This window comes from Zalophus californianus, chromosome X (genome assembly GCF_009762305.2).
Source record: "Zalophus californianus isolate mZalCal1 chromosome X, mZalCal1.pri.v2, whole genome shotgun sequence".
Lineage (NCBI taxonomy): Eukaryota > Metazoa > Chordata > Mammalia > Carnivora > Otariidae > Zalophus > Zalophus californianus.
The window spans coordinates 70,168,827-70,196,640 of NC_045612.1; the positions used below are offsets into that span (position 1 = coordinate 70,168,827).

General features: G+C 36.2%; 1 protein-coding gene across 10 annotated transcripts in view; it reads left to right on the forward strand.

Moving 5' to 3' along the window:
* Positions 1–27,814, forward strand: part of PHKA1 (phosphorylase kinase regulatory subunit alpha 1) — a 160,446-nt gene that overhangs the window by 77,599 nt on the left and 55,033 nt on the right. The window lies entirely within an intron of this gene.

The following is a 27,814-nucleotide window of genomic DNA, read 5'->3' on the forward strand; positions in this document are numbered from 1 at the left end:
TAAATGTAATCACAAGTATCCTTATAAAAGGAAGGCAGAGGGAATTCAGACTATAGAAGGTAGGACATGTGACAACAGAAACAAGAGATTAGAGTGATGCAGCTATGAGCTGAAGATTTCCAAGGAATGCCCATAGCCTCTAAAAGTTAGAATTGGCGAGGAACAGATTCTGTCCTGGAGATTCCAGAAGAAACCAGCTTTTTTAACACCTTGATTTTGTTTTTAGTCCTGAAAGACTCATTTTGGGCTTCTGACCTCCAGAAATGTAAGAGAATAAATATGTGTTGTTTTAAGCCGCTTAGTTTGTGGTACTTTGTTAACAGCAGGAATGGGAAAGTAATACAGATTTTGGTACTAAGAAGTGGGGTAATGCTGTAACAAATACCTAAAAAATGTGGAAGTGGCTTTGGAATCAGGTAATGGATAGAGGCTGGAAGAATTTTGAGTCACATGATAGAAAAAGTCTATATTTCTTTAAAAACACTGTTGGTAGAAATAGGGATGTTAAAGGCATGGCCAGTGAGGGCTCAGAAGGAAATTAGGAACATGTTATTGCAAACTTGAGGAAAAGGATCCTTGTTGTATAGTGACAGAAGGATTGTTAGCTGAATTGTGTCCTGTATTATGTGGAAAACACAACTATAAATTATGAACTTGGATATTTAGCTGAGGAGATTTTTCAAGCAAAGTGTTGAAATCATGGCCTGGTTTTTCTCTTGCTGCTTATAGTAAAATGCAAGAGGAAAAAGATAATTGAGGGAAGAATAGTTAAGCAAAAAGGAACCAGGACTTGATGAAAGTCTTAGATTGGAAAGATGATAAAATTAGGAGATTGGCTGTCAGGAAAGCATGCTCTGGAAAAAAGGTCAAGGATATGGCTGGACAGCCTTCTTCTAGAACTTCAGAAAGATCAAAAGATCAGTGTATTCATTCACACTCTTTGAAGAGATAAGGCTGTGACTCATGGATTCCCTCAACCATATTAGCAGAATCTAGGAATAGAGATATGATTATCCAGGAAAGATCTTGGGAAGGACACTCTTGTCTAATGGCATGAACCCCCATGACACATATGCAATACCCACAAAGTTTTTGAGAATGTTATATATGCAGAAAGACTGCCAAATTGGACTGAAAGGAACAGAGAGAGGACAAGATTAAAGAAGAATATTGAACTCCCAAAGTTCTATAGCCAGGAAGCAGGCTGATAAAACTACTAAGCTGTGAACAAGTGCTATTCTTCAAGAAAAAGGAAGGATGACTCCAAGGGAGGTGCCTTGGGCCCAGAGGACAGAGCGTCAAACCACAGAGGATTACTACCATGCCTTGAAACCTAATGGAGTTTGCCCGGTTGGATTTTAAAACTGTTTGGGGCTGCTGACTCCTTCCTTCCATTTTCTCCCTTTTGGAACGAGAATGTCTATAATTTGTATTCTACCCCTGTATTTTTAGAGAATATAATTTGTTTTCTGGTTTCAAATGGAGAGGAATTTTGCCTCAGGATGTATCATACCCATATCCTCACCCATACCTGATTTAGCTGATGAGATCTGGGGCTTTATAAATAATGATATTTAGAAGAGATTTTGGACTTCAGTTGATGCTGTAATGTGTTGAGAGTTTGCAGAATGTTGGGATGGGATGAATGCACTTTGTAAGTGGGAAGAATATGAATCTTTAGGGGCCAGAGGATGGACTATGGAAGGCTAAAAAATGGTCCCCAAAGATATCCAGGCCCTAATCCCTGGAACCTGTGAATGTTACCATATATAGTAAAAGGGAATTTACAAGTGTGATTAAGTTAAAGAGATTGAGATGGGAGGATTAGTCTGGATTATCCAGGTGGGCCCTAAATGTAATCACACGTGTCCTATTTATAAGAGGGAGCCAAAGGGAGATTGGCCTATAGAAGTACATGTGAGGACAGAAGCAAGAGACTGAAGTGATAAGGCTACTAGCCTTATCCTCTGAAGTTGCAACAGGCAAGGGACAGATTCTCCCCTTGAGCCTCCAGAAGGAACCAGCCCTGCTGACATTTTGATTTTATCTTATAATACCCATAAAGCCTATTTCGGACTTTTGACTTTCAGAGCTGTGAGAGTTTAAATGTGTGTTATTTTAAGCCACTAAGTTTGTAGTAATTTGTTATAGCACCATTTAGAAATTAATACAATCTTAAATCAAGCCACAAAAGGGCAAATTTATAAATAAAGATTATATCCTAGATAATGGATTGTCACTTACAAACCCAAAGCCTACTTTGTGTTTGTGTGTGTGTGTGTCTATATATATATGTATGTGTGTGTGTGTGTGTGTGTGTGTGTGTGTGTGTGTACTTTTCTTTTTCACCAAGAATGGTCTGTTAGTAATTACAGCCAAGCCAAATCTCGTCCAGCTCAAAACCAGTCTCCTTCCCTTTTTACTAACACCTACTTCAGACACTCAATTTCTATAGCAGTATGTATGTAGATCTCAACTGAGATGGAATTAACCAGGGAGGAAAGGACCAACAGTAAGAAGTGACTTTTCTGTGTCTCTCCTAAACACTCATATTTTATGCCAACAGGGCCTTAACTCCCAGAGCTATTAATATTACATCTGACTTTAGGAATATACAGATTTCCCCTTTCTTCCATCCTAACTATAATGTACAAAATTCCTTTTCTTTTTAATTCAAGTGCAAAGCTGAAATTTTCTAAAGAAACTTTACTTTAAAAAATAGGAAACTATGATTCAACAGTCTTGCGCAATTCACAGCGCTCACCATAGCACATACCCTCCCCAGTGTCCATCACCCAGGCACCCCATCCCTCCCACCCCCCACCACTCCAGCAATCCTCAGTTTGTTTCCTGCAATTAAGAATTCCTCATATCAGTGAGATCATATGATACTTGTCTTTCTCTGATTGACTTATTTCACTTAGCATAATACCATCTAGTTCTATCCACATTGTTGCAAATGGCAAGATTTCGTGTTTTTGACGGCTGCATAATATTCCATTGTATATATATACACCACATCTTCTTTATCTATTCATCTGTTGATGGACATCTTGGCTCTTTCCATAGTTTGGCTATTGTGGATATTGCTGCTATAAACATTGGGGTGCTCATACCCCTTCGGATCACTGACCTCTACCTCTGAAACAAATAATACCTTATACGTTAAAAAAAAAAAGGAAGATAGTAGGAAGGGAAAAATGAAGGGGGGAAATCTGAGGGGGAGATGAACCATGAGAGACTATGGACTCTGAGACACAAACTGAGGGTTTTAGAGGGGAGGGGGGAGGGGGGATAGGTTGGCCCAGTAATGGGTATTAAGGAGGGCACCTATTGAATGGAGCACTGGGTGTTATACGCAAACAATGAATCATGGAACACTACATCAAAAACTAATGATGTGATGTATGTTGACTAACATAACCTAATAAAATAAAATTTAAAAAATGGGAAACTAAAATATAAACACATAGAAATCAACAAGTTTATTGAATATAGATCTCTCTCAGCTCCTAATTAATTTCTGAAATCTAGCCACAGCTTAGCTTGACTATTACAAAATACTGAGCCCCTGGTTCCCCTCACTTATTCAACCCTACCCGAGATAAATTCCAAGTCAAGACTCTGAAAATTCAGAGCTTAATTTGGGTTGATTCTTTACAAGATGGGATGGGTATTTTAGTCCTTCCCAGAATCTGCTTCATGTTTTTTATCTTCTTGGCCATTCCCTCTAGTCTCAGACTATAATGTGCTCCTAATTTCCAGATACCAGTCCACTAAATCTGTTGACATAAGGAAGGTATTTCTCTAGCCCAAATCTTATTCCAGGAACAAGTATTAGTTGATTTTCTAGTCACCTTCTTTGCCCCTCTTAGAAGTCTTTATGGTTTGAAGTTCATATAAGTCCTACTGGTGCCTTTGACCTGATTATCTCTGGCTCTTACTCAGAAGATGACAGGTTAAATTTACCCTTTGCTTCTTCACATTTATTGTTCTAAATTCAGCATAATCTTACTAGGGTATAGGTAATTTCCAAGTGCTGGGCCATTATTCTTGGAATCGACCTGCATCACATCACATTTTTCCAATAAATTGAAGCAAACTCCTTACTGATTGCTTTTTCAAAGCCTACACTTTGTTTAGAGCCTTATTATTTCCTAGTCAAAGGAAATGAAGACTGATGGGTCTTGAGTTTAATGAGTGATTAACCATTACAGGGACTCTAGTACAAGCTGCATTTACTTTCCAAATATGTTCTTTCATTTGCTTCATTCATTTATTCTTTCATAACAATCTGTTGCTCACTTATTATGTACCAGGCACTGGGCTAGATGCTGTGGGTGACATAGACATGTAACCAGCTAATTATAGTACAATCTCATAAATACTGCAGTAGTGGTGTTATGTACAAAGCCCAGGAGAAAAAAGGTAGATTTGTCTGCGAAAGTCATAAAAGGCATGATTTGATAACTTATCAAATGAGTGAATCTTCAAAATTTTATCATAGCAACAATTTCACAATTACAAAATTACTTCAAGCATACATAAAGTGACAACTGTAATACCACCAAAAAAGAGATTTCTTCACCAGGTGTGTTCACGTATATATGTTAACTAAATGGGAAGCTCTGCCTCACCTCAAACATTGTATTTCATGTATTTCAGTTCCATAATATATTTTTTAAAAACTTTTAAAGTATGAGATTAATTGGGGCACCTGGGTGGCTCAGTCGGTTAAGCATCCAACCCTTGGTTTTGGCTCAGGTCATGATTTCATGGTTGTGGGATGGAGCCCTGTCGGGCTCCATGTTCACTGGGGAGTCTGCTTCTCTCCTTCTCCTTCTCCCTTTGCCCCTCCCCCTGCTCACCCATGTCCGCTCACTTGCTCTCTCTTAAATAAATAAATAAATAAATCTTGTTTTAAAAGTATGAGATTAATCAACTTTAGGAACATAAGAACTTCGTAAATATTCAACTTAAATCGTTATATAATTCTAATTCTTTTCTAATCTGTTAGCGCACATAGATACATTTATAGTTTCAGTGTATGCATATTAACTTGTGTTTTTTTCACTTATTCTTTCATGTGAGTATTCTTACATATTGAAAGAACTATATATTATTCCATCAAATTAAAGTAATTATTACCTAATTATTGGGTACTTGAATTGTTTCAAAAGTTTTTGTCATTCTATGAATGCCTTTGTATAGGCTTTCATATGTATACCTCGGTTTCTTTGTAGTTCTTGTTTTATGTTGCCAGATTATTCTTTAGCAATACCAACCAATTTTTAGTGACATCAGTAAATAATATAATATACCTTTTTATTTTTACTACACCACCAACATTGGATTTTTATCATTTGTTTTTTTTTTTAAGATTTTTATTTATTTATTTGACAGAGAGAGAGATAGCAAGAGCAGGAACACAAGCAGGGGGTGTGGGAGAGGGAGAAGCAGTCTTCCTGCCGAGCAGGGAGCCCGATGTGGGACTCGATCTCAGGACCCTGGGATCATGACCTGAGCCGAAGGCAGACGCTTAACGACTGAGCCACCCAGGTGCCCTATCATTTGTTTTTGTTAGAATGATAGTTTTACTACACATGCTATTTTAATTGCCTTTCTTTAATTCCCAGTGAGGGTATGCATTTCTTCACTTTTGCTTTACTTTTTTTTGAAATTGTGTTTCCTATGGCTTGCGTATCTAACAGGATCTGCACATTTTCGTATACATCTATCAATTCTTTAAGTATACATTATGGTAAGCTTTTATCAATGAAGTTTGTAATGTATATATTTTCTGTTCTGTAATTTTCTTTTAGATAATTATTTTCTTGCCTTTGTGTAGATTTTTGAACATCAAATACATCCATTTTATCAGATATATCTTTCATTTCTTCAGGAATTGTAAATTTATCTCCTAGTTTCATTTGAATAGATGTGCTATTCTCATTCTCTTCAGTTTTCATAAGTAGTAAGTTGCGATTACAAATTGATATGTACATGTTGAATGAAGGGAACTGGAAAATAGAGAAAAGCACAAAGGAAAAAGATAAAAGTCACCTATAATTCTAAACTCATAGGAAGCCACTATTTTTGTTTTGGAGTATTTACTTCCAGTTATTTTTTTATAAAATAAATACACACTTGTTTTTTAGAAAAATGGTGTCGGAAAGAACAGTCTTTGCTATTTGTACTTTGCAACATAATAATGTATGATGAACCCTATTATATTTTCTTAAATAACCTCCTACAACACTATTTTAATATCTGTGTTAGCACAATTTCAATTTTTTAGACATATGGATGATAAATTGTTTTTATGAATTAAGTAGATGTTTTTTCTATTTATTTTGCAAATTGTTTATGTATATTCTTTTGCCATTTTTCTACTGGAAAATTGTCAATTTCTTATTGCTTTAGACAAGATTTTTTATATATTAGGGATGCTAATACTTTGTCTTCCACCTGTTATTGCAATATTTTGCTATTTTATTTGCCTTTTAATTTTGTATTTGATTTTGATACATAAAAGTTTTACATTTTTGCATAGTAAAATTGTCTCCTTTTTGGTTTCTTTGCTGTTAGGCTTAGAAAGATAGATTCATCCCTAGGTCGGGTACATTTTCACTATATTTTCTTAGTTCTTTATAGTTACAATTTTACATTTAGCTCTTAGTCTAGAATTTTAATTTTAGTTATCTTATGATGTAAGAATCATAACTTGTTTGCCAAATACTTCCCAGCACTATTGACTGAACAGTTCATATAAATACTGTTTTGAAATGTCACCTTAATCATTTACTGTACATACATAGACTCACTAACACATGTATGTGTGTGTATGTTACTTTTTGGTGCTGTTGGTCACAGTTTCTCCTTTTTAAGTTGTAAAGCTTCAGCCTCTTTAATAATTGGGGAAATGTAAGATAAAACAACGAAATAAAAACTTTTTCCCATCAATTTCACAAAAGTTAAGATTGATAATATCTATTGCTGGTGAATATGTGGAGAAATGGTCACTCTCAGCACTCCTGGTAGTAGTGTAAATCAGAGGCAATTTGGCATTACCTATAAAAATTTATATACATATCTTTGACTAACAATCTTACTTACAGGAATCTATCCTATATAGTGCTCATACAAGTGCACAAGGATATATGTACAAAGCTGTTCATTACAACATAATTTGTAATGGCAAAACAACAGTTAGGAGCGACCTAATATGTCTGAACAAGAATGGTTGAATTATGATATGTTGTGCCACAGTTAAAAAGAATAAGGTAGACTTTCAGCTTCCAGCTGTGAAATTGTTTGTATCAGACTAATCTTCATACTAAGAACAACTACAATGGCTATATTTAAAAAATAAAGATAAATGAGGGCATTAGAAAATAATTAAGGGGGCACCTGGGTGGCTCAGTCATTAAGCATCTGCCTTCGGCTCAGGTCATGGTCCCAGGGTCCGGGGATCTAGCCCCGCATCAGGCTCCCTGCTCTGTGGGAAGTCTGCTTCTCCCTCTCCCACTCCCCCTGCTTGTGTTCCCTCTCTCGCTGTCTCTCTCTCTGTGTCAAATAAATAAATAAATTCTTTAAAAAAAAAAAAAGAAAATAATTAAGATGGCCAGAACTTGAGAAGCCAGAACCCTGAAGAGAAGAGAACTTCAGAAAAGTAAGCACCATTCTTTATTCTCTGTGCAGTTTTCCTTTGAGGCATTTGCTGTGCTTGCATGGGATGAGAGGCCAAGAAACGAAGTATAAAATCTCACTCCTAGGAAAACAAAAATTTTATTTCAGGACCTTTCTTTGTGGAAGAAGCTGTGATAAACACTCCAGGTTTTCAGTTGAGTCCCTGAAGGGTGAGCTACACCCTAAAAGTAAAGGCAAATTGCAAATAGACCTGTTCTTGGAAAGCCTGAAACACAAAGTCTAAAACACAATCTTCTCAGTCACTGACTGGACTGAGGTGATCTGCTTGTAGTGTATCTGCCTGCCAAAATAAACTAAACCACCTCTGGAAGAAAATGATATCATCCAGAACCTCTACAATTCTTTGTACAATGTATTCAGCATTGAAAATATATAATAAGATATGCTAGGAAACCAAATAAATGAAAGCCAAAAGAAAAAATGCAATCAAAAACAGAAATACAGACTTCTATTTAACATAGTATTGGAAGTTCTAGCCAGAGCAAGTGGGCAAGGAAAAAAAAAAAAGCATTTAAGTCAGAAAGGAATAAGTAAAAACGTTTGCAGACTACATGGCCTTAGATGTAAAAAAAACCCTGAAGATTCTGCTAAAAAAGTTAGCACAAATTCAGCAAAATTGCAGCATACAAAAGCAACATGCAAAAATCAGTTGCATTTTTAGACATTAATAATAAACAATCCAAAAGGAAAATTAAGAGAACAATTCCATTTACAATTACATCAAAAAGAATAAAATAGTTTGGAATAAATGTAACCAAGGAGGTAAAAGATTTGTACACTGAGAATGATAAAATGTTTATGAAAGAAATTAAAGAAGACACAAATAAATGGAAAGACAGCCACGTTCATGGATTGGAAGATGTCAATACTATCCAAAATGATGGACAGATTCAATGCAATCCCTATCTAAAACCCGATGATATTTTTAGCAAAAATAGAAAAATTCATCCTGAAATTCATACAGAATCTCAAGGGACCCCAAAACAATCTTGAAAAAGAAAAACAAAGATGGAAAACTTACATTTACTGATTTTATAACTACTACAGAGTGACAGTAATCAAAAGAGTGTACTACTGGCATAAAGACAGATCCATAGGAAAAAAATGAAATAGAAATCCCAGAAATAAATCCTTGCAGATACAGTCAAATGATTTTTGACAAAGGTGCTAAGTCCATTCAGTGGCGAAAGGTCAGTCCTCAAGATACTGTGCTGGGAAAACTGGATATCCATGTGTAAAAGAATGAAGTTGAACCCTTTACCATATACCATATGCAAAGATTAACTCAAAATGGATCAAAGACCGAAACCTAAAATTATACAACTCTTAGAAGAGAATAGAGGAGGAAAGCCTCATAACATTGGATTTGGCAATCATTTCTTGGATATAACACCAAAAGCACAGACAACAAAAGAAAAATTAGATAAACTGGACTTCATTAAAATTGAAAACTTATTTGCATCAAAAGACACCACCAACAAAGTGAAAAGGTGACACACAGAATGACAGAAAATATCTGCAAATCTTATCTGATAATAAAGGATTAATATCCAGACTATATTGAGAACGCCTGCAACTCAATACCAACCAACCATTACGAAGCCATCTATAGATTCAATGCAATCCCTTTCAAAATTCCGGTAGCTTTTTTCACAGAAATAGAAAATATAACCCTAAAATTCATATTGAACCATGAAAGACCCTTAATAGCCAAAGCAATCCTGAGAAAGAACAAAGCTAGAAGCATCATACTTCCTGATTTTAAACTACATTATAAAGATATAGTAATCTAAACAATATGATACTGCATAAAGGTAAACACATAGACAAATGGAACAGAATCAAGAGCCTAGGAATAAACCCATGGTCAACTAATATGTGACAAGGGAGCCAAGAATACTCAATGAGGAAAGGATAGTCTCTGAAAAATGGCACTGGAAAAACTGGATAACCACATGCAAAATATTGAAATTGGACCACCATCTTACACCCTCACAAAAAATTAACTCATAATGGATTAAGGACTTAAATGTAAGACCTGAATCTGCAAAACTCCTAGAAGAAAACATAAGGAAAAATCTTGACATCAGTGTTGGCAAGGATTTCTTGGATATGACACTAAAAGCACAAGCAACAAAAGCAAAAAATCAACAAGAGGGACTACATCAAACTAAAAAGCTTCTGCATAGAAAAAAAAATGATCAAAAAATGAAAAGGCAGCCTATGGAATGGGAGAAAATATTTCCAAACCATATATCTGATAAGGGATTAATATCGAAAATATATAAGGGAAAAAAAACCCAAAATATATAAGGAATTCATACAACTCCGTAGCAAAAGAGCAAATAATCCAATTTAAAAATGAGCAGAGGACTTGATAGACATTTTTCCAAAGAAGACATCCAGACACCCAACAGATACTTGAAAAGAAAAAGGTACATCAGTATTCAACAGTGAAATACAATTCAAAACCACAGTGAGATGTTACCTCACACCTGTTAGAATGGCTTTTGTCAAAAAAGACAGAGAGATGACAAATGCTGTCAAGGATGTGGAGAAAAGGGAACCCTTGCACACTGTTAGTGGGAATGTAAACTGATATAGCCATTATGGAAACCAGTATGGAGGTTCCTCAAAAAATTAATAGAATTACCTTATGATCCAACAGTCCCACATCTGGGTATATATCCAAAGGAGATGAAATCACTATCTCAAAGAGATATCTGCACTCCCATGTTGATTGCAGCACTATTCAAAATAGCCAAGACATGGAAGCAATCTAAACGTCCATTGGCAGAAAAACAGGTAAAGAAATGTCATATACATATATACATATATATGTGTGTGTGTATACATATATATGTCTACATATATATATATAGTGTATATATATGTATATATATACACACACCAGACTCCTAGAAACAGGGTACAATGGTGAGTACCAGGAGCTGAAGAGTGGAGGAAATCAGGAAATGTTGGGTCAAAAGGTACTAACTTTCAATTATAAGATAAATAAGTTTGGAGATCTAATGTGCATTATGGTGACTATAGTTAACAATACCATATTGCATACTTGAAAGTTACTATGAGAGTAGAACTTAAGGTTTTCACCAAAACAATAACAAAATGGCAATTATATGAGGTGAAGGATGTGTTAACTAACCTTATTCTGGTAAACATTTCATAATATGTAAATGTATCAAACCATTACATTGTACACCTTAAACTTATACAGTGTTATATGCCAGTTATATCTCAATAAAGCTGGGGGACATTTTTTTTAAATTAAAAAACCCAAACCCAATTAAAAAGGGCAAAAGACTTGAATAGACATTTCCCCAAAGAAGATATACAAATGGTCAATCAGCATGTAAAAACAGGTTCAACAATACTAATCATTAGGGAAATACAAATCAAAACCACAATGATGTATCACTTCACACCCATTAGTATGGCTATTGTAAAATGAATAAATTAATGAATCCATCCATGCATCCATCCAGAAAATAACAAGTATTGGTGAGGATGTGGAGAAATTTGAATCCTTATGCTCTGTTGGTGGGAATATAAAATGGTGCAGCTGTTATGGAAAACAGTATGGCAGTTCCTTATAAAATTAACCATAGAATTGATCCAGCAATTCCACTTCTGCATATATACCCAAAGGAAGGGAAAACAGGAACTGAAACAGATATTTGTTCACCAGTATTCAAAGTAGCATTAGTCACAATATCCAAGAGGTGGAAATAACCCAAATATCCATTGACTGTTGAATGAATAAACAAAATTATATATATGATATGATGTTATAATTTTATATATAATATAGCATGTTAATGTATAATTTATAAATTTAATTTATAATGTACATTTATATATATAGAGAGAGAGTATTATTCAGCTTTAAAAGGATGGAAATTCTGACACATGCTAAAACAGGGATCAGCCTTGAAGACATTATGTTCAGTGAAATAAGCCAGATACAAAACGATAAACATTGTATGAATCAATTCCACCTATATGAAGTACTTAGAATAGTCAAGCTTATAGAGACAGAATATAGAATGATGGTTGCCATTAAAGGATTAAAGGTTGGTTGCCAGAAGGAAAAGGTAATGGGGAGTTATTGTTTAATAGGTATGAAGTTTCTGTTTGGGATAATGAAAAGTTCTGGAGATGGGTAGTGGTAATGGTTGCAGAACAGTGAGAATATACTTAATGTCAGTGAGCTGTATATCTAAAATGGTATGTTTTATGTTGTATATATTTTAGTACAATAAAATCAATTAAATGTTTTGAATAAAAAAGATAATTCACATTTTTGGAGTTATCAGACAGTTTGTATAAACTATGTTGTATGTTCAAGAATAGATTTGGAATTAAAAAATAAAAAATAAAAGAAGGTTACGATACCAAAAAAATAATAGGTTTGGAAGATGAATTTCACTAGAAAAATGAAAAGTATAAAAAAAGGATCAAATAGAATTCCAAAACTAAAGATTACAGTAATTGATATTGGGAATGCAATAGATGGGATTAACACTGTAGGAGAAACAGCAGAAGAGAGGATTGATGAACTAAAAAATAAGTTAGTAGAAAATATTCAGATTAAAGCACAAAAGAGAGAAAAGAATAGAAAATTGTAAAAGCATTATAAGACAGATATAGTGGAGGGTCTGGAGTCCAAGAATAAGAGGAAAGAATAGAACAGAAAGTGTATTTGAAAAAATAATGACTAAAAGTTATTCAAAACTGACCAAAGATATTAATTCACACATTCAAAAAGGCTAAAAATCTGTGAGCAAGATAAATACAAAGAAAAACAACCTAAGCATTTAATAATCAAACTTCTGGAAACCAAGACAAAGAGAAAATCTTAAAAATAGCCAGAGTTAAGAAACGATACGTTGCTTTCAAAGGAACAATGATCAAACTTATAGCTTTTCAACAAACCAAAGAACTCCACAGGACAATGAACGACACTTGTAAATTATTGGGAGAAAATAACTGCCAGACTAGAATTTTATATCCAGTGAAAATATCCTTCAGAAATAAAAATGATATGGGGTGCCTGAGTGGCTCAGTTGGTTAAGTGTCTGCCATTGTCTCAGGTCATGATCTCAGGGTCCTGGGATTGAGCCCTGTGTTGGGCTCTCTGTTCAGCGGGGAGTCTGCTTCTCCCTATCGCTCTGCTCCTCCCTCTCCCTCTGCTCCTCCCCCCCCCGCTCATGCTCTCTATATCCTTCTCCCAAATAAATAAATAATCTTTAAAAAGAAATAAAAACAATATAAAGTCATGTTCAGATAAATAAAAATTGAGACTGTATCAGTAGCAGACTCATAGTAAAAGAAATACTAAAGAGAGTTCTTTAGGCAAAAAAAGAAAAAAAAAAATGACCCCAGACAGAAGCATAGGAACACAGAAAGGAATAAAGAGAAAAAGCAATTGTAAATATAAAAGACTATTGACTGTTTAAAGCAACACTAATAACAGTGCTTTGTGGACAAAATAAAAGTAGAGGCAAAATAAATGACCAAAGTGGCAAAAAAAAAAAAAAAATGCAAGCAGAATATGAATGGAGTTAGTGTTGTAAGATTCTTGCATTATTCAGGGAATAGTAAAAGTACAAATTTAAGACACTCTAATCAGTCAAGGATGCATGTTTTAATCTCTGGGGCAGCTTTTCTCAAGCAGGATTCTGTGACAAAATTAAACTTACAGAAAATGGGGTTTTTCAGTTCCCCAAGGGTTGCACATACTAGTTCCATTTTAAATGCAAAGAAGGTAAGTTAATACATATAATCAATGTCTTAAAAATTAGAGCATAATACTCTGGTAGAATCTGGTTGAGAAGAGCTGTTATGGAGTAACAATCAAAGGAGTAACAAAAGAATGTTTGACAAGCTGATGGAGGTGAAATGATGTAATAAAATTCATGTTTAATCCAAAAGGAAGTGAGGAAAAGAAAGGAATAAACAGAACAAATGGCAATTCTGTAGCAATTTGTAAGATTTAGGTTGGCTCAGAAGATGTTGAAGTAGGAGAACCCTAAGCTCACCTTGTCCATGGATGCAACTAGATAACACTCATATCAGCATAAATAACCCAGAAAATGATCTGAAGACTAGCAGAACAAACTGCACATCTAAAGGTAGAGAAGAGGCCATATCACAGAAATATGGAGGGCAAAGATATGGTTTAGGTGAAGACAGACCATGACCACCTGTGGTGAGGAGAGAACCAATGGGGAGCATGCAAACAGGGAGGATGAATCCCCATAACATTTACCTTTGAAAGTGAGGGTTGAATTTCATGAGTTCCTAAAACCAGTGGGACTTAAAGCCTGGAATTTTAAAAATTGGCAGCTTATCTCTGGGAAAGCCCCAAAGGCATTAGGAAGCTGAGTTTCTCCCCCCCCCCCCTTAAAGAGACAGCACTACAAGCAGCCCATGCTGATACAGCATAGAACCAGCAGTTTGAAAAACACCAGAGGCAGATGGGATAGAGAGTGATTTGCTTATCTCAAAGTGTGGCCTGGAGAGACAGGGATCATGGGGATGATCCGTCCAGGAACATAGGAGCTGGCAGGTACCATTTCACTCCCCCACCCAGCATAAACAATGGCTACCTGTGGAAACCAGCACAGCACTGATACTCGTTACCTAATGTGCTTGCACAGGCCCCCTCCACAATGTGTCAGTGTATCTACCCTTCCCAGTCATGCTGGCCTTGGTCCCCATGATGTGGACCCCTTCACCAGAAGACCAGCACAAACCCTGCCAACACCACATCTCTTGACCCACACAGTTTTGTGGCACCTCAGTTAAGGCAGCACTGGGGGCAGGTCTCGTTTCACAAGCAGACCACCGTACACCTTATTAAAACGCACCCTATCCCTGCTGGGGACCAAACACTGCCTGCCCAAAATAAGCAAACAGGGCTTCTGGAGAAAACTGGACTGAAGGCAAAAGAGGCCAAGTTTCAAGGCTAGAGCACTAGCGACACACATAGGAGACACTCCATGAAGCACCAGGGCCTCAGGAACAGGGGACACTGCACTGCAGGACACTACAGGACCTCTTCTTCAAGGCTATTATTAGCAAGAGCAACAGAAGTAGCTGACTTTCCTAACACACAGAAACAGGCACAGAGAGTTAGATAAAATGAGGAAACAGAGATATATATCCCAAATGAAAGAACAGGACCAAACCACAGCAAGAGACCTAAGTGAAATGGATGTGAGTAATATGACTGATAGAGAATTTAAATTAATAATCATTAAGATACTCACTAGACTTGAGAAAAGAGTGGAGGATATCAGTGAGATCCTTAACACAGAGATAAAAAAGAAAACAATCAGAGATCAAGAACACAGTAAATACATTAAAAATACACTTGATGGAATAAATAGCAGGCCAGAGGAAGTAGAGGAAGGAATAAATGACCTAGAAGACAGAGTAATGGAAAGTAACCAAGCTGAGCAAAGGAGAGGAAAGAAATTGTACACACTGAGAATATTCTTAAGGAATTCAGTGATGGCCATCAAGCATAATAATATTCACATTATAGAGATTCTAAAAAAAGAGAGTGAAAAGAAGGTAGAAAATTTATTTGAAGAGATAATAGCTGAAAGTTTCCCTAATCTGGAGGAAACATCCACATCCAGGAAGCACAGAGATCCCCACAAAAAACAACAACCCTAGGAGGTCCACACCAAGACACATAAAAATTAAAATGGCAAAAAAGTGATGATAAAGAATTTTGAAAGCAACAAAAGAGAATAAAACAATTACATACAAGGGAAACCCCATAAGGTAAGTATTTATGTAAAAATTAGTCAAGGATTAATAAAAGTATGTAAAATATGATACCATATACCTAAAATGGGGGAAGGGAGGAATAAAGAATGGGTTCAAACTTAATGATCAACTTAATATAAACTTCTATATGCAGAAGATGTTATATACAAACCTAATGGTAACCACAAATCCAAAGCCAGTGATAGATTAGCAAAGAATAAAGAGAAAAGAATCCAAGTATATCACTAAAGAAAGGCAACAAACCATTAAAGAGAGCAAGAGAAGAAAGAATCAGAGAAAAACTACAAAAACAACCATAAAACAAGTAACAAAATGGCAATAAATACATATCTAAGAATAATTACTATGAATGTAAATGGATTAAATGCTCCAATCAGAAGACATGGGGTAACAGAGTGGATAAAAACAACAACAACAGCAACAACAACAACAACAAAGACCCATCTATATCCTGCCTACAAGAGACTCCTTTCGGACCTAAAGACACCTGCTGATTGAAAGTGAGCAGATAGAGAAAAATTTATCATGCAAATGGATGTCAAAAGAAAGCTAGGGCAGCAATACTTATATCAGACAAAATATAATTTAAAACAAAGACTGTAACAAGAGACAAAGAAGGACAATATATATATTAATAAAGAGGACGATCCAATAAGAATTTATAACAATTATAAATATTTATGCACTGAACATGCACCCAAATACATAAAACTATTAATAACAAACATAAAGGAAATAATCAATAGTAATACAATAATAGTAGGAGATTTTGCCACTCCACTTACATAGATGCACAGATCATCCAAACAGAAAATCAACAAGGAAAGAGTGGCTTTGAATGATACACTGCACCATATGGGTTTAACAGATATTTTTAGAACATTCCATTTTAAAACAGCAGAATACACATTGTTTTCAAGTGTACATGAAACATTCCCCAGAATACATGACATATTAGGCTACAAAACAAGTTTCAACAAATTCAAAAAGATCGGGGCGCCTGGGTGGCTCAGTTGGTTAAGCGACTGCCTTTGGCTCAGGTCATGATCCTGGAGTCCTGGGATCGAGTCCCACAACGGGCTCCCTGCTCAGCAGGGAGTCTGCTTCTCCCTCTGACCCTCTTCCCTCTCGTGCTCTCTATCTCTCATTCTCTCTCTCTCAAACAGAAAAATAAAACCTTTAAAAAAAAAACAAATTCAAAAAGATCAAAATCATACCATGCAACTTTTCTGAACACAATGCTATGAAAGTAGTAGTCATAAGAAAAAATCAGGAAAGAACACAAATACATGGAGGTTAAAAAATGCTACGAAACAGTGAATGAGTCAAGCAGGAAATAAAAGAAGAAATTTAAAAAGTACAGAAAAACAAATGAAAATGAAAGCACAGTGGTCCAAAATACTTGGGATGCAGCAAAAGTGGTTCCAAGAGGAAAGTTTATAGCAATACAAGCCCACCTCAAGAAGAAAAAAAAAATCAAATAAACAACCTATCCTTACACTTAAAGGAGCTAGAAAAGAAAGAACAAACAAAACACAGACCCAGCAAAAGAAAGGAAGTAATAAAGATAAGAGCAGAAATAAATGATATAGAAACCAAGGAAAACAATGGCACAGATCAGTGAAACCAGGAGCTGGTTCTTTGGAAAGATCAACAGCATTAATAAGCCTCTAGCCAGACTCATCAAAGGGTGCCTGGGTGGCTCAGTTGTTAAGCATCTGCCTTCGGCTCAGGTCATGATCCCAGGGTCTGGGGATCGAGCCCCACGTTGGGCTCCCTGCTCGGCAGGAAGCCTGCTTCTCCCTCTCCCACTCCCCCTGCTTGTGTTCCCTCTCTTGCTGTGTCTCTTTCTGTCCAATAAATAAATAAAATCTTTAAAAAAAATAAAATAAACCTCTAGCCAGACTCATAAAAAAAAAGAGAGAGAGAGAGAGAGGACCCAAATAAAATCAGAAATGAAACAGGAGAAATAACACTGACACCACAGAAATGCAAAGGAGTATAAGAGAATATTATGAAAAACTATATGCCAACAAATTGGACAACTTAGAAGAAATGGATAAATTCCTAGAAGCATATAACCTACCAAAACTGAAGCAGGAAAAAATAGAAACTTTGAACAGACTAATTACCAGGAATAAAATTGAATCAGTAATCAAAAATTTCCCAAAAAGATAAAAGTCCAGGACCAGAGGGCTTTACGAGCAAATTCTACCAAACATTTGAAGAAGAGTTAATACATGTTCATCTCAAACTATTCCAAAAAAATAGAAGAGAAAGGAAAACTTCCAAATTCATTCTGTGAGGCTAGTATCACCCTAATACCAAAACCAGAAGAAGACACCACAAAAAAGAGAACTATGGGCCAGTAACTCTCACAAATATATGTGCAAAAATCCTCAACAAAATATTAGCAAACCAAATCCAACAAAGCATTAAAAATCCTAGAGAATGATCAAGTGTGATTTATTCCCAGAATGCAAGGATGGCTTAATATTCACAAAACAATCACGTGATACATCACATGAATAAAAGAAAGGTTAAAAACCATAAGATAATTTCAATAGATGCAGAAAAAGCATTTGATAAAGTACAATATCCATTTATGATTTAAAAAAAAAACTCTCTGCAACATAGGTTTAGAGGGAACATACCTCAACATAATAAGGGCCTTATATGAAAAACTCACAGTCAACATCATACTCAGTGGGGAAAAAATGAGAGATTTTCCCTAAGGTCAGAAACAAGACAAGAATGTCCACTTTCACCACTTATTCAACATAGTATTAGAAGACCTGCCACAGCAATCAGACAACAACAACAAAAAAATAAAATAAAAGTCATCCCAATTGGTAAGGAAGAAGTAAAATTCTCACTATTTGCAGATGACATGATACTATATATAGAAAACCCTAAAGATTCCACCAGAACTCTACTAGAACCCATAAATGAATTTAGTCAAGTCTCAGGAAACAAAATCAATGTACAGCAATCTGTTCATTCCTATACATTAATAATGAAGCAGCAGAAAGTAAAATGAAGGAAACAATCCCATTTAAAGTTGCACCAAAAACAAACATAAACTATTGGGACTACATCAAAATAATAAGCTTCTACACAGCAAAGGAAACAGTCGACAAAACTAAAAAGCAACCTATGGAATGGGAGAAGATATTTGCAAATGACATATCTGATAATGGGTTAGTATCCAAAATATATAATGAATTGATAAAACTCAACACCCAAACAATAAATAATTTAAAAATGGGCAGAAGACATAGACATTTGTCCAAAGAAGACTTACACATGGCCACCAGGCACATTGTTCATCATCACTTCCCATCAAGGAAATGCAAATCAAAATTACAATGAGCTCTCACCTCACACCTGTCAGAATAGCTAAAATCAACAACAGAAGAAACAAAAAGTGCTGGCAAGGATGTGGAGAAAAATGAACCCTCATGCACTATTGGTGGGAATGCAAACTGGTGCAACCACCAGTGGAAAGTAGTATGGAGGACCCTCAAAAAATTAAAAATTAAACTACCCTATGATCCAGTAATCACACTACTGGTTATATACTAAAAAAAATAGGAAAACACTAATTCAAAGTGGTACATGCACCCTTATGTTTATAGCAGCATTATTTACAATAGCAAAATTATGGAAGCAGCCACATGTCCATTGGTAAATGAATAGATAAAGAAGATAGAGGAGGAAGATGGCAGTAGAGTAGGAGGACCCTAGGCTCACCTCATCCCACAAATACAACTAGATCACTATCAAATCATCCTAAATACCCTAGAAATCAACCTGAAGACTGACAGAACAAACTCCACAACTAAAAGGAGTGAAGAGGCCACTTTGAAGAAGGTAGGAAACGTAGAGATGTGGTTTAGGGGGAAAACAGATCCTGGCTGCTGCAGAGGGGATGGAGCTATCATCTTGAAGAAGGGTGAGAGGGTGGGGAGCACACAAGGGAATGCACAGGAGAACCTAGAGCAGCTGAATTTTGTGAGTTCTTACAACTAGCAGGGCTTGAAGCCTGGAGTTTTAAGGGTCAGCAAGCTAGACTGGGATAGACCCCAGAGAGCACTGTGCTGCTTCTCAAAAGAAGGCAGGCAAACAACCTAGGGAAATCCAGCATGGAAATAATGATGTGAAGATTGCCTCCGGAACACAGTGGGGACATTATTTGCTCTTCTTAAGTGTCCCTGAAAGGCAACATTCATGGAGAAATCTGTCCAGGAACAAAGGAGCTGGCTGGGGCCATTTCCCTCCTCCGCCCCTCAGCATAAACACAGAGCCACTGGCTGGAAGCAGCCAAATGCTGACACTGGATACCTAACTTGCTTACACTAAGCCCCATCCCCTTGCACTATAGTGGAACTGCCTTTCTCAGCCACGCTTGCCCCTGTCCCAGCACAGCTGGCCCCTCCCCCAGAAAACCAGCACAAAAGACTGCTCACACCACATGTCCCAAACAGAGAGTTTTGCAGGACCTCAGTTCTCATGGAAGTGGTGTCAGGTCTCATTTCACAAGCAGACTAGAACACACCTAGTTAAAACTCACCATATTCAATCCAGGGAGGAAATAATGGCCACAGAAGGCAAGGAGAGCCTCTGCAGATGACAGGCCAGAAGGATAGAGCAAAACACAATAGCAGAGCACACACAACACACACTGGAGGCACTCCCTAAAGCACTAGGCCTTGGGCATTACAGGACCTCTTCTTCATAAGACCATTACTTTCATGAGCAGAAGACATAGCTGGCTTTTGTAACACAGAGAAGTCAGAGACATAGACAAAATGCAAAAATGGAGGAATTTATCCAAAATGAAAGAACAAGATAGGGCCATGGTCAGAGATCTAAGTGAAACAGATAGAAATAACATGGCTGTTAGAGAATTTAATGCAATGATCATAAGGATATTCACTGGGCTTGAGAAAAGAATGGAAGACACCAGTGAGACCCTTACCACCAGGTTAAAGAGTTAAAAATAATCAGAGTTGAAGAATGCAATAAATGAGATTGGAAAGTCTTAATGCAATGAACAGCAGGCTGAAAGAAACAGAGGAATAAATCAGTGACGTAGAATACAAAATAATGGAAGACAATGAAGCCAAACAAGAGAGAAAGAAGAATGATGGAACACGATAATAGACTTAGGGAATTCAGTGACTCCATCAAATGTAATAGCATTCATAATAATAGGAGTCCCAGAAGAAGAGAGAGAAATGGGGGCAGAAAACTTATTTGAGGAAATAATAGCTGAAAATTTCCCTAATTTGGGGAAGGAAACAGACATCCAGATCCAGGGGGCACAGAGAACTCCCATCAAAAAAAGTCAACAAAAGCAGGCCAACACCAAACTGTATTGTAATTAAATTTGCAAAATATAGTGATAAACAAAAACCTTAAAAGCAGCAAGACAAAAGAAGTCCTTAATTTATAAGGGAAGACCCATAACACTAGCTGCAGATTTCTCAACAGAAACTTGGCAAACCCGAAGGGAGTGCTGTGATATATCCAAAGTGCTGCATGGGAAAATTCTGCAGCCAAGAATCCTCTATCCAGCCAGGCTATCATTCAGAATACAAGGAGAGAGAAAGAGTTTCCCAGACAGACAAAAACTAAAGGAGTTCATGACCACTAAACCAGCCCTGCAAGAAATATTAAAGGGGGATTCTTTGAGTGGAAAGGAGAGATTAAAAGTAACAGTATAAAGGCAGGAAACAAAAAAGCAGTAAAAAATGAATATTTCTGTAAAAAATCATTCAAGGAACTCATTTTAAAAAGGATATAAAATATAATAATAGACCTAAAATGTGGGGGGGAAGAGAAAAGAATGGGTTCAACCTTAATTGAACATCAACTTACTATAGAGTGCTCTTTGCAAAAGAGGTTATATACAAACCTAATGGTACCCATATATCAAAGACCACTCATAAGTGCAAAGAATACAGAAAGAAATCCAAATATATCACTAAAGAAAATCAGCAACACAAGAAAGACAAGAGAGGATCAGAGAAAATATACAGAAACCACCAAAACAGGTAGTAAAATGGCACTAAGTACATATCTATCAATAATTACTGTGAATGTAAATGGACTAAATACTCCAATCAAAAGACATAGGGTGTCAGAATGGATTAAAAAAAAAACCCATCTGTATGCTGCCTACAAGAGATACATTTTACACCTACAGACACCTGCAGAATGAAACTGAAGGGATGGAGAAATATTTATCATCCAAATGAATGTCAAAAGAAAGCCAGAGTAGCAATACTTATATCAGACAAACTAGACATTAATAAACACACTAAGAAGAGACAAAGAAAGGCACTATATAATCATAAAGGGGCACTCCAACAATAGGATATAAAAATTATAAATATGCACCCAATGTGGGATCACCAAAATATATAAAATATTTAATAATAAGCATAAAGGAACTCATTGATAATACAATAATAGTAGGGGACTTTTACACCCCACCTACATCAATGGAGAGATCATCTAAACAAAATCTGCAAGGAAAAAATGGCTTTGAATGACACACTGGACCAGATGGACTTAACATATCTATTCAGAACATTCCATCCTAAAAAAGCAGTTCTTTCCAAGTGCAAATGGAACATTCTCCAGAACTGATCACATAATAGGCAACAAAACAGGCCCTAACAAATACAAGAAGATTGAAGTCATACCTGCACATTTTGTGACCACAATGCTATGAAACTTGAAGTCAAAAACAGGAAAAAATTTGGAAAGACCACAAATAACAGGGAGGTTAAATAACATGCTACTAAACAATGAACGGGTCAACCAGGAAATAAAAGAAGTAATTTAAAAATACATGGAAGCAAATGAAGGTAAGCATTCCTAAGAGGGAAGTTTATAGCAACACAGACCTATTTCAAGAAACAAGAAAAATTGGGCGCCTGGGTGGCTCAGTTGGTTAAGCGACTGCCTTCGGCTCAGGTCATGATCCTGGAGTCCCGGGATCGAGTCCCGCATCGGGCTCCCTGCTCAGCGGGGAGTCTGCTTCTCCCTCTGACCCTCTTCCCTCTCGTGCTCTCTATCTCTCATTCTCTCTCTCTCTCAAATAAATAAATAAAATCTTAAAAAAAAAAAGAAACAAGAAAAATTTCAAACAACCTAACCTTACACCTAAAGGAGCTAGAAAAGGAACAACAAACAAAGCCTAAAGCCAGAAGGAGGGAGGAAATAATGAAGATTAGAGCAGAAATAAATGATATAGAAACTAAAAACAATAGAACAGATTAATGACACCAGAAGCTGGTTATTTGAAAAAATTAATAAAGTTGATAAAACTCTAGCCAGACTTACCAAAAAGAAAAGAGAAAGGACCCAAATAAATAAAATCATAAATGAGACAGGAGAAATAACAACCAACACCACAGAAATATAATTAAACAGAATATTATGAAAAACTATATGCCAACAAATTCCTAGAAGAAATGAATAAATTCCTAGAAACATATAAACTACCAAAACTGAAACCATAAGAAATAGAAAAGTTGAACAGACTGAAAACCAGCAAAGCAATTGAATCAGTAATCAAAAAACTCCCAACAAACAAAAGTCCAGGGCCAAATGGCTTTACAGGCAAATTCTACCAAACATTTAAAGAAGAGTTAATACCTATTCTTCTCAAACTATTCCAAAAAATACAAGAGGAAGGAAAACTTCCAAATTCATTCTATGAGGCCTGCATTACCATGATACCATCACCAGATAGAGGCACCACAAAAAAAGAGAACTACAGGCTAATATCAGTGATGAACGTAGATGCAAAAATCCTCAAAAAATACTAGCATAACCCAACCCAACAACACATTTAAAAAAGTCATTCACCACGATCAATTTGGATTTATTCCTGGGTTGCAAGACTGGTTCAATATTTGCAAATAAATCAATGTGATATATCACCTTTAAAAAGAAAGGCTGGGGCACCTGGGTGACTCAGTCAGTTAAGCGTCTGACTCTTGATTTCAGCTCAGATCATGATTTCAGGGTTATGGGGTTGAACCCTGCATCAGGTTCCATACTGGGCGTGGAGCCTGCTTAAGATTCTCTCTCTCCTAAAAAAAAAAAAAAAAAAAAAAAAGATTCTCTCTCTCCTTCTCCCTCTGTCCCTCCCCAACCTCTCTCCCTCTCAAAAAAAAAAAAAAAAAAGGAAGGATAAGAACCATATGATCATTTCAATATATGCAGAAAAAGCATTTGACCAAGTACAACATCCATTCATGATAAAAACCCTCAATAAAGTGGATTTAGATGGAATATACCTCAACATAATAAAAGCCATATATGAAGAACCATAGATGATATCATCCTAAATGGGGAAACGCTGAGAACTTTTCCTCTGTGGTCAGGAACAAGGATGTTCACCTACTATTTTCTTCAACGTGGTACTAGAAGTTCTAGCCACACCAGTCAGACAACCAAAAGAAATAAAGGCATCCAAATCAGCAAGGAAGAAGTCAAACTGTCATTCCTTGCAGATGACATGATACTATATATAGAAAACCCAAAAGATTCGCCAAAAAACTGCTACAACTGATAAATGAATTCGGCCAAGTCACAGGATATAAAATCAATGTACAGAAATCTGTTGCATTTCTATACATCAATTATAAAGAAGCAGAAAGAGAAATTAAGGAATCAATCCTATTTACAGTTGCACCAAAAACCTAAGAAAACCTAAAAAAAAAAAGAGGTAAAAGACCTCTACTTTGAAAACTATAAAGCACTGATGAAAGAAATTGCAGATGACACAAACAAATGGAAAGACATTCCATGATCATGGATTAGAAGAACAAATATTGTTAAAATTGTTATAATTCCCAAAGCAATCTACACATTTCATTCCTATCAAAATACCAACAATATTCTTCAAAGAGCTAGAACAATCCTAAAATTTGTATGGAACCGGAAAGACCCCAAATAGCCAAAGCAATCTTGAAAAAGAAAACCAAAGTGGGAGACATCACAATTCCAGATTTGAAGTTATATTACAAAGCTGTAGTGATCAAAACAGTATCAACTGGCAGAAAAAATTGATCAGTAGAGCACAATAGGAAACCCAGAAATGAACCCACGACTATATGGTCAGTTAATCTTCAACAAAGCAGGAAAGAATATCCAATGGGAAGGACACAGTCTCTTCAACATGTTTTTGGGAAAACTTGACAGCAACATGCAAAAGAATGAAACTGGGCTGCTTCCTTACAAAATAAATTCAAAATGAGTTAAAGACCTAATTGTGAGAGCTGAACCCACAAAAACCCTAGAAGAGAACACAGGCAGTAACTTCTTTTTTTTTTTCCCCCACACTTTTTTTTCTTTCTCTTTTTTTTTCCCACACTTTTTTAAGTAGGCTCCATGCCCAATGTGGGGCTTGAACTCATCACCCCAAGATCAAGAGTCACATGCTCTACTGAGGAGCCAGCCAGGTGCCCCACTCAGGAACTACTTTGACATCAGCCTTAGCAACTTCTTCCTAGATATGTCTCCTGAGGCAAGGGAAACAAAAGCAAAAATAAACATTGGAACTACATCAAAATAAAAGGCTTCTTCACAGCAAAGGGAAACAATCAACAAAACTAAAAGGCAACCTACAGAATGGGAAAAGACATTTGCAAATGACATATCTGATAAAGAGTTAGTATCCAAAATATATAAAGAACGTATACAACTCAACCCAAAAAACAAATAATCCAATTAAAAATGGGCAGAGGGCATGAATAGACGTTTTTCCAAAGAAGACATCCAGATGGCCAATAGACCTATGAAAAGATACTCAAATCACTCATCATCAGGGAAATACAAACCAAAACTACAATGAGATACCACCTCACCCAGTCAGAATGGCTAAAATAAACAACACAGGGAACAACAGGTGTTGGTGAGGATGTGGAGAAAGGGGAACCCTCTTGCACTGTTGGTGGAAATGCAAACTGGTGCAGCCACCCTGGAAAATAGTATGGAGTTTCCTCAAAATGTTAAACATAGAACTACCCTACAATGCAGCAATCACACTACTAGGTATTTACCCCCAAAATACAAAAATGCTAATTGAAAGGGATACATGTACCCCAATGTCTGTAGCAGCATTATCTACAATTGCCAAAGTATGGAAACAGCCCAAGTGTCCATCGACTGATGAATGGGTAAAGATGTGGTATATATATGCAATGGAATATTAGTCATAAAAATGAATGAAATCTTGCCATTTGCAATGACGTGGTTGGAGCTAGAGTACTACGCCACACAAAATAAGTCAGTCAAAGACAAATACCATATGTTTTCACTCAGGTGGAATTTAAGAAACAAATGAGCAATGCAAAAAAAGAGAGAGACAAACAGACTCTTAAGTACAGAGAACAAACTGATGGTTATTAGGGGGGAGGTGGGGGGTTAGGTTAAATAGATGATGGGAATTAAGGAGTGTTCTTGTCAGGATGAGCCCACTGGGTTATTTATGGAATTGTCGAGTTAGTATATTGTACACCTGAAACTAATATAACTATGTTAGCTAACTGGAATTAAAATAAAACTTCTAAAAATGCAAATAAAGAATGAAAAAAAAATGTAAGATTTAAACCCAAACATTCAGTAATTATGTTAAATGTAGATGGACTAAATGTTTCAGTTAAAAGATAGATTTGTCAAATTGGATTATAAGGTAAAACCCAACTTTATGCTACATAAACAAGTCTTACCTGAAGTATAAGGACACAGGTTGAAAATAAAAGGATGTAAAACAATATTCCATGCAAATAGTAAATAAATTAAAGCTGATGTAACTATGCTAATGTCAAAGTATACTAAAGGCAAGAAATATTAGTAGAAACAATGAAAAACATTTTATGGTAGTAAAGTGTCAATTTAACAGGCAGCTATCCCAATCTTTAATTTTTATTTATGTAATAGCATAGCCTCAAAATATACATAGCACCAAAAAAGAGCAAAACTAAAAGTAAAATAGATAAATCTAAATCATAGTGAGAAATTTTAACACATTCCTGTCAGTAACTGATAGAAGTAGACAAAAATATCAATGAAATTAACAGACTTGACCTAATTTGTAAATATTGAACACTATACCCAACAACTGCACAATACATATTCAAGAGCGAATTGAATATTTATCAAAACAGACCATATGCCATGCCACAATGCAAGTTTCAACAAATTTCAAAGGATTGAAATCATATAGTGTGACTGAATATCATATGATACTTGTCTTTCTCTGATTGACTTATTTCGCTTAGCATCATGCCCTCTAGTTCCATCCACATCATTGCAAATGGCAAGATTTCATTTTTTGATGGCTGCATAATATTCCATATATATATATGTTAACCATATATATATATATATACACACACACATATACATACCACATCTTCTTTATCCACTCATCTGTTGATGGACATCTAGGCTTTTTCCATAATTAGACTATTGTGGACATTACTGCTATAAACATTGGGGTGCACGTGCCCCTTGGGATCACTACATTTGTATCTTTGAGATAAATACCCAGTAGTGCAATTGCTGGGTCGTATTTTCAAATTTTGAGGAATCTCCACACTGTTTTCCAGAGTGGCTGCACCAGCTTGCATTCCCACCAACAGTGTAGGAGGGTTCCCCTTTCTCCGCATCCTCGCCAACATCTGTCGTTTCCTGACTTGTTAATTTTAGCCATTCTGACTGGTGTGAGGTGGTATCTCATTGATCCACCATCTTTCTAATGATAAGTATAGTTTAGTAAGTCTTTCTTTTTTAAGATTTATTTCTTTATTTTGAAAGAGCACGAGTGGGAGGGCGAGAGGGAGAAGGAGAGAGAATCTCAAGCAGACTCCATGCTGAGCACAGAGCCCAACACGGGGCTCGATCCCATGACCCCAAGATCATGACCTAAGCCAAAATCAAGAGTCAGATGCTTAACTGACTGAGCCACCCAGGTGCCCCTAGTTTATTATGTCTTAATTGTGCAAATAATATAGCCTGTGCTGAACACCTGCTCTCCTTCTGAGAGTCTGGAGTTTGGGTATCTGTCAGGCAGAGGGTGCCTATATGATCAGCCCCTTAATTAAAATATTGGGTACTGATTCTCTAGTGAGATGGTAAGCAGCATTTCACATGTGTTGTCACAATTTGACGCTGGAGAAGGTAAGCATGTTCTGCATGACTCCACTGGGAGAGGACTCTTAGAAACTTGTGTCTGTTTTCCTCTAGACTTCCC